The following is a 7,761-nucleotide window of genomic DNA, read 5'->3' as shown; positions in this document are numbered from 1 at the left end:
ACCATGCCTGGCTTCCTAGCACTCTTTCTTTTCCCTTTTGCCTGTTCCCCCTCCCCATTTTGTATGCTTCTATTGCTTTTCATGTTGCTCTTCATGTCTTACATTCTTTTCCTTGTCCTTTCTTTTTTATTACAGCATAATAGTTGTACACAGTAGTTGGGTTCTGTCCTATATTTCGTTGTAAAATATTTGGCAAAAATATTCATGCTTTCTATATATCTCTAACTTTAAAAATTCCCCTTAACTCTTTTTATTTTCTTGCCAGCCTCTTTTTTAACTGGTATTTGTGTGATAAAATTTTAAATTTGGGGGGAAGCAATTCCTTTCCACTACAACAAGGAATATGAAAAGTTAAATCTGTTGCAATTTCTTATCATCATGAATCATGTTTTGCTTGTTAAATCAAATTAAAAAACCAAGCCATTGTTCTATTAACTTGAAGCTAGTTGTTAATTCAAATGAGGAAATTGATTCTGATTATTGGGAAAATCTATAGTGAATTTTTAATAATTCTTTCTTGTGCTTTGTCTGAGGTTTTCTAGCAAATATTTGTGACTGACTTGACTTCACCGTACTTTCCTTGAGTCTTATAAGCATTTTCCTTCCTCTTGAATTAGATTCCCTAAACACATGGTGAATGTCTACTATAAGCCAAATATATATTATATGTTAAGATATTTATTTAATCAGTAAAAAGTAATCCGGTGGCAATGACCTCTGAACTTCTTGGTAATTTCATAGTCAGTGACGGAGGCAAGGTTAGAATTGATCTCTTTGGACTCCAAGGCTAGAACTTTTCTCATCATATACACAGTGTGCTTTATGTATTATATAATTTTCACTGTCCTTGGAAATCCTCCTGGCTTCATGTTTCTTTCCGGCTTTTCTTGTCTCTCAGCTTGAAATCACTAATAGATCTCAAAAGATACATTTTGATAATTATGAATTCCAAACCTGAAATTGTGGTTTTCTGAGAGCAGAGTTTTCAGGTAATCATATCTCTATATGTCTAGGGTAAGTTATTTAAAATCCTAATATTTTGAATAAAAATTAAAGGTAAGGAAATTAAGGGCCAATAGCATTTTAAATAAGCTTCAATTTGGATTTCATTACTTAGAAATATTTTAATCACAAACTCCATGAATAAAATGTACATACTGAGCATATTATTAGACCATCAAAAATCAGGGAGCAGCCAGGCACAGTGGCCCATACCTGTAATCCCAGTGGCTCAAGAGGCTGAGACATGAGGATCACAACTTCAAAGCCAGTTTCAGCAACTTAGGCAGCTTAGCAAGACCCTGTCTCAAAATAAAAAAGTAAAAAGGGCTGGGGATGGGTGGGAATGTGACTTAGTGGTTGGGCACTGCTGGGTTTAATTCCCAGTAACTGCCCCACCCCTGCAGCCCCCGCCACCCCCCCAAAGCAGAGAACATTGCTTTCATGACAAACTTGGGAGAAACATGAAAAGTTTTATTGAAGTTAAAGATTTCAAATTAAAAAGTGACCAAAATACCTGACAAGAACAACCTAGAGGAGGAAAAGTTTATCTTGGGCTCATGTTTTCAGAGTTTCAGTCCAGAGTCAGCTGGTTCCAGGTAAGGGACAACATCATGGTGGAAGGCTATGGTGGAAGGCAGAGGAAAGCTGCTCAGTTTGAGGGAGCCAGAAGACAGAGGTAGAGACAGATCTCTCCCTCCCTCACTCTCCCTCTCCCCTTACTCTCCCATATATACATGTATATGGGAGGTGTGTGTGTGTGTGTGTGTATGTGTGTGTGTGTGTGTATATATATATATATATATATGAAGGTAAGGGGAGAGGGAGGGTGGGGGAGAGAGAGAGAGAGAGAGAGAGAGAGAGAGAGAGAGAGAGAGAGAGAGAGAGAGAGAGAGAGAGAGAGCGCTTTCTCTTTTAGTATGTGCTCTTTTAGTAGGATGTATCCTTTCATATGCTAACACAATAATAGTCATTGCTCTTTCAGTTTGGGCATAAGATACCCTTATTCATTTTGGGGAAGCTCATCTGATGGTCATAACATCCCTTAGGGTTTGTTTATTAGAAGGTCTTTATTTCTTCTTTGATATGAAGGATAGCCTTGCTGGGTATGTTAATCTTGGTTTGCTGTCATTTTCTTTCAGGACTTAAAATATATCATTCCATGCCCTTCTGGCCTATAGGACTTCTTCAGAGAAATCTGCTGGTAGTATAATGTGGTTGCTCTTAAATGCTATTTGTGACTTATTTTGCAGATTTTAAAATTTTTTCTTTGTCTTGTAATGTTGACAGTTTGACTATAATAATGTTGTGGTAAGGATCTTTCTGGAATCTTTATTTGGCATTCCTGTACCTGGATGTCCATGTCTTTCCCAATATTAGGGAAGTTTTTTGATATAATATCATTTAATAGGTATTATATGGTCTTAAATTTTATTTTTTTTTCTTCATGTATGCTAGTGATGTGGATATTTCATCTTTTAATGGTGTTCCAAAGATCTTGTATATTTTCTTTATTCTTTCTTACTTTGAATGTGATATGTTCAAAGACTTGTTGTCAAGATCTGATATTATTTCTTTTGTTTAGTCTATTATTGAGATTTTAAATTGAATTTTGCATCTGATGTATAGAGCTCTGCATTTCAAATATTTCCTATTGGTTCCTTTTTAAAGTGTTTCTCTGCTGAATTTTTCCATTAATATTTTGCATTGTGTTTCTAATTTTATTTAACTATCTATCTGTACTCTCTTGGATGTCATTGACTTAATATATATATATATATATATATATATATATATATATATATTTGTAGATGGACACAATATCTTTATTTATTTGTTTTTTAAGTGGTGTTGAGGCTTGAACCCAGCACACATGTGTGAGGCAGGTACTCTACCACTGAGCTCTAGCCCCAGCCTGGATGTCATTGACTTTTTTTTAAAAAAATCATTCTTTTGTATTTTTTTTTAAATCAGGGATTTCATCTACTTTTAGTATCTTTAGAATATGTTATAGAGAGTGATGGACTTTAAGAAATGTAATATTATCTTATTTTTACACATTTCTTTTGTCCATTTAGTGAAATGGATATTGCAACTACTTTTATATGATGGCTTTCTTAGTAAATGGCTTTCTTCTAAAAATGTGTCTTTGCGTATTGTTTGTTATGCAGTGTTGAGTTTATTTTCAGCTTTGTACCATCGTGCAATTTCCCTGTAGCTTTTTTGACAGTGGATAGTTAGTTTGGATTGAGTAGAAGTGGATCATGGCTGGAGGTAGATAAAATTTATCTCAGCTGAAGTGCTCTTAGGAGTGAAGGAGAGTGGAATGCAGCAACTCTATGCAGAGTTTCTCTCCAGACCTTTTCTGGCTGGGTACCAAAGGGTTATAGCAGCATTATTGGGACTGCCCTGGCACACCTCGTGTGGGGAAATTCAGAGTTCTTTCTCTGCCTTATTAGTAACAGGTGCCTGTGAATAGTGCATTCTGGGAGACAGGTGGAATGAACCACTTGGGCCACCATCCTCATTCCTGGTTCCCATATGAAACCACATATTATAGGCCATACCCCCAATCTCAGAGGGCAGGCTTCCCAATTCCCTAGTTCTTATGGATCCATTTTCCCTTGTATTGCAATACCTGTTCCTCACTATATAGCACTTTCAGCAGGCTGAGTCACTCCACTGAGCCAAGTCTGGTTAATGGGGCAGCCACTCACATGGCAGAGCAGTGGCATGTCTGTGGGGCCACAGAGATGGAAATATGCAGAGGAATCAAAGTATAAAGTAGTCCAAATTCAGATGATAGTTCCCCTGTCAAGATAGCTCCTGGTTATAGCACCCTGGGGGCTTTCTGGGAGAAAAAGTAAATTCTTTTTCTAAGGCAGAGTTATGTAAAGATTTCAAGCCACTTATCTGTTTAGGCTGTAAGCAAGTTCCATGAAACTTTCCAGTAGCTAGGACTGTCAGAATCTGTGCTGATAGAGTTTGTTGAGAGTCTCACTTTCACCTTTACTCCATGCAAAGGGGAGACTCCCTGAGCTATGGGGCCAGGGCAGCAGATGAGGGATATTTTGTTTTTCTTGCTATCATGCTATCCCAGTTCTCTGGGTTTTGTAGGGTTTCCATTTCTTTACTGTTGAATTCTGGTGTTCCCCTGTGGTCATTCATCTCAATATGCAGTTGTCTACCTGTTTTTTTTTTTTTTTGTGTGTGTGTGTGTGTGTGAGTGTGTGGAAGAGCAGGTGGTTTCTGGGTGCTTCTGTTTAACTGTCTGACCTTTTCCTAAGTGAAAAACCTTTCTAAATAATTTTAATATAATTAAGTGAACTATGAATTTTCTTTTTACAAACATTTGCACAATTCCAGAACAAAACAAAACAAAACAAACAACAAAAAACAATACACATTCAATCTTTCTGTCAAATTATGAAGGGGATGAGGCTTGAGGCCCTTGTTTCCTGCCTTAATGCAAGGTTAGGAGAGAGAAAACCACTAGACTATCCATCAGCGGAGGAAGCCAGGTGGGACAGGGTCATTCAAAGCTACTGTGAGAGCCATGGAGATGCTATACAGAGGGCACATTTTTCTCAATGGAAACTCCTAATCTACTTCTATGCAAGATGCATCCTCCTAATACTCAAGAGGGGGTTATCTCATGAGGAACAGTAGCGCTGGCTTTTTCCCCTGTCACTTCATCTTCGTCAATGCTTAGGCCTGACTTTATCATGCAGTAGATGCAATTGGAGCAAGTCTAGTGATATTCAAGGGAGAAGCAAGAAGAGAACAAGGGTGGTTTCAAGTAGTAGCACCATGGGTTCCTTGACAGTCTTACCATTTTTGTCTGCCTCAGCCTTCTGCCACAGTGTCTCCAAGACGGGGTGGTCAGGGTTGATCTCCAGGTGTGTTTTGGCCATCATGTAGCCCATTTTACAGTTATCTCACAGTACTTGGGCCTTCATGATCCGCTTCATTTTGGCTGTTTAATCATAGGTGCTGATAACAATGCAGCATCATGAAGACACAAGCATACTGAAGATTGTCACTTTCTCAACCCTCCTTTTTTTTTTTGGTACCAGGCATTGAGCTTAGGAGCACTTAACCACGAAGCCACATTCCCAGCCCTTTTTTGTATTTTATTTAGAGATGGGGTCTCACTGAGTTGCCTGGAGCTTCACTAAGTTGCTGAGGCTGGCTTTGAACTCATGATCCTCCTGCCTCAGCCTTGAGAACCTCTGGGATTACAGACATGCACCATCATGCCCTGCTTTCTCAACCTTCTTATCCAAAGGTTGCATAGGTTCTTGAACTTTGCCATACTCTCCTCCATTTTCTTTTGCTCTTCCTCATCCTCCAGTATCTCTGATCTTTCCTTGGTTACAAAGAACAGGCTCTTCTCATCAAACTCCTTGAACTGCTGCATGTAGTACTTGTCAATAGGCTTAGTCATATATATTATCTCAAAACACAGCTTCTCTGCATGCTCCATGAAAGGAGAGTTGGCCACGTGCTCATTTCTATCAATATAATAGATGGACGTCTGTGTCTCCTTTATGCAAAAGACATACTTGGACATAGGAGTCATCAAATCTCCAGATTGAGAGGTGTGATACCACAGAAGCTCAGAAAGGCATTGGTGGTTTATGGAATTCTCATGGAATCAAAACTTAAGATATTTAGAGAATGCCTCAGGGAATTTTTTTGGAATTCTCCTTATCTCTACCAACTCAGAGAGAAGTGCAGGGAACTTCTTCACAATATTTTTTTTTCAGATGAATTTCAAGATTTTGCTCTGTTGGAGCATTTCTTGGGAGATGTTCAGAGGCAGGCCCTCAGAGTCAACCACACCACAAGTGAGATTCTGTGGTATCAACTCATCCCGGCTGTTCAGAATGAACACATGACAGACATAGAGTTTGATGTTCTTCTTCTTGTTCTCAAAGAGGTCAAAGGGAGCCCACGGAGGGATGAACAGCAGTGCCCTGAATTCCAACTCACCTTCCACAGAGATGTGATTGACTGCCAAGTTGTCCTCCCAGGAATTGGTGAGGTGTTTGTAGAACTATCCATATTCCTTCTGAGTTATATCATTGAGGTTTCAGGGCCAAATGGGTTTGGTCTTGTTCACTTCTTCAAAATCAGTATATTTCTCCTTAATCTTGTTTTCTTTTTCTTTCCTTAATCAGTGTCATTCTCCTCATCCAAGCCCATGTTTAATCATGTTTTTTTTTCCCATATCGTCCATATCTTTTTCTTTGCTCTTATCTTTCTCTTCCTCTGCTTCATCATCGCTGATTTCCTTTTCTTTTTCCTTCTCCAAATAGGAGATCCCCTATGAACTGCAAGTGCTTCTTCACCACTTCTTTGATCAATCTCTGCTGTGAGTTCTCTGATCTTATTTGAGGTAGAGGATCACTTTTGTACCCCAGCCAATTGGTTCACCATGATCAGCTTGTACAGTGAAGGATCCCTCAGCAGAAGACACCTGGGTGTACTGTTCATTGTTATTATGCTTTGTGATTACAAACACTTTCTCTGCCACCAGATAGGAGAATAAAATATAACACCAAATTTCCCAATCGCAGATACGTCTAAACCATCCTGAATGGCTTCCATAAATGCTTTAGCACAAGACTTGACAATGGTTCCCAAATTATTTATGAGGTTAGCCTTGGTCTTGCCAATGCCTCTGTCCTCCAAAGTCATGTGCATTCCTGAGGTTTGGAGATGGTGTCGATTTTTACCTCTTTAACCACTGTCCAACCTGGAAGGGTCTTTCAGGCTCTCATAGTGAATCTTGTCTAAGGCATTAGAAGCTTTTGAGATCAACTCCCAGAGGGAAATATCCTTGTTGGAATAGAAGGTATTAATAATGAGAGACATGAGTTGGGCAATTTCTGACTGAGAGGCAAAGGTCTTTATCTCCTCTTCTCTGTGGTGCATTTCCTTGGGCATTTTGGAGAGAAAAGGCTGTGAAAATTACAGAGCAGGGTGGGCCCAGATAGAGTTCAACTCACTCACAGCACCAAGGCTGTGAGGTGGGGGAGATGGGGAGACTCAAGAGCATGCTGACTTTTCTAATTCCATTTGAGTATTGTCCCCACTGAAAAACCAGACATTAAGGGACATCAGTAGTATGTTTCAGAATTTTTAGCTATCTCTATCACATTTCAAATACTTTTAAAAAGCAGAAGTTTAATGAAGTAATTTGTTTTTGGTTACCAAATCAGCAAATTAAAAAGATATAAAATTCTCTCACATGTGTTTGATGTTTTAAAAGTGATAAATATTTAACATATAGCTTAAACTCTATCCTCTGTCCCTTTCCTCTTTTTCTGTCTCCACTGATGACCATAATTCAGAATGTTTTTTAAGGCATTTTCCTTAACAGTAAAGTCACCCCATCATATTTTATTTTCATCATATTAATAAGAAGCAAATACAAATAATTCTCCCTCTGTTCCATCCGACTAAATGATTTTAAAGTACCAGTTTCAGAACTGTTCTGTGTAATGTCCAAGGCTAATCTAATTGATTCTAAACATAGGTTACAAACTCAAACGCCCTCAAGTGCCATGCAGAGAATTTTAGAGAGCTATCTTGTCAGAGTGGAAACACTGTCTAGATTGAATTCATGAGCCATTTATAAAAGGCAGCTGCTGCTTGCTGTCTTCTTAAATGGCAGTAAGTCAATGTTTAGGATTATCAAGTGATCTGATTTTTTAGAAAAAATGTGTCTTTTGTTCTAATTTCTAAATTTTGGAA

At 38.5% G+C, this 7,761-nt stretch overlaps 1 pseudogene; it reads right to left on the bottom strand.

The window, feature by feature from the left end:
- Positions 1–4,599: 4,599 nt before the first annotated feature.
- On the bottom strand, positions 4,600–6,951 carry LOC144366533 (heat shock protein HSP 90-beta-like; annotated as a pseudogene).
- Positions 6,952–7,761: the final 810 nt, after the last annotated feature.

The sequence above is a fragment of the Ictidomys tridecemlineatus genome, chromosome 9, assembly GCF_052094955.1.
Source record: "Ictidomys tridecemlineatus isolate mIctTri1 chromosome 9, mIctTri1.hap1, whole genome shotgun sequence".
Classification (NCBI taxonomy): domain Eukaryota; kingdom Metazoa; phylum Chordata; class Mammalia; order Rodentia; family Sciuridae; genus Ictidomys; species Ictidomys tridecemlineatus.
Note: the sequence above shows the minus strand (reverse complement) of the source record. Positions and strands in the feature narration are given on the sequence as shown.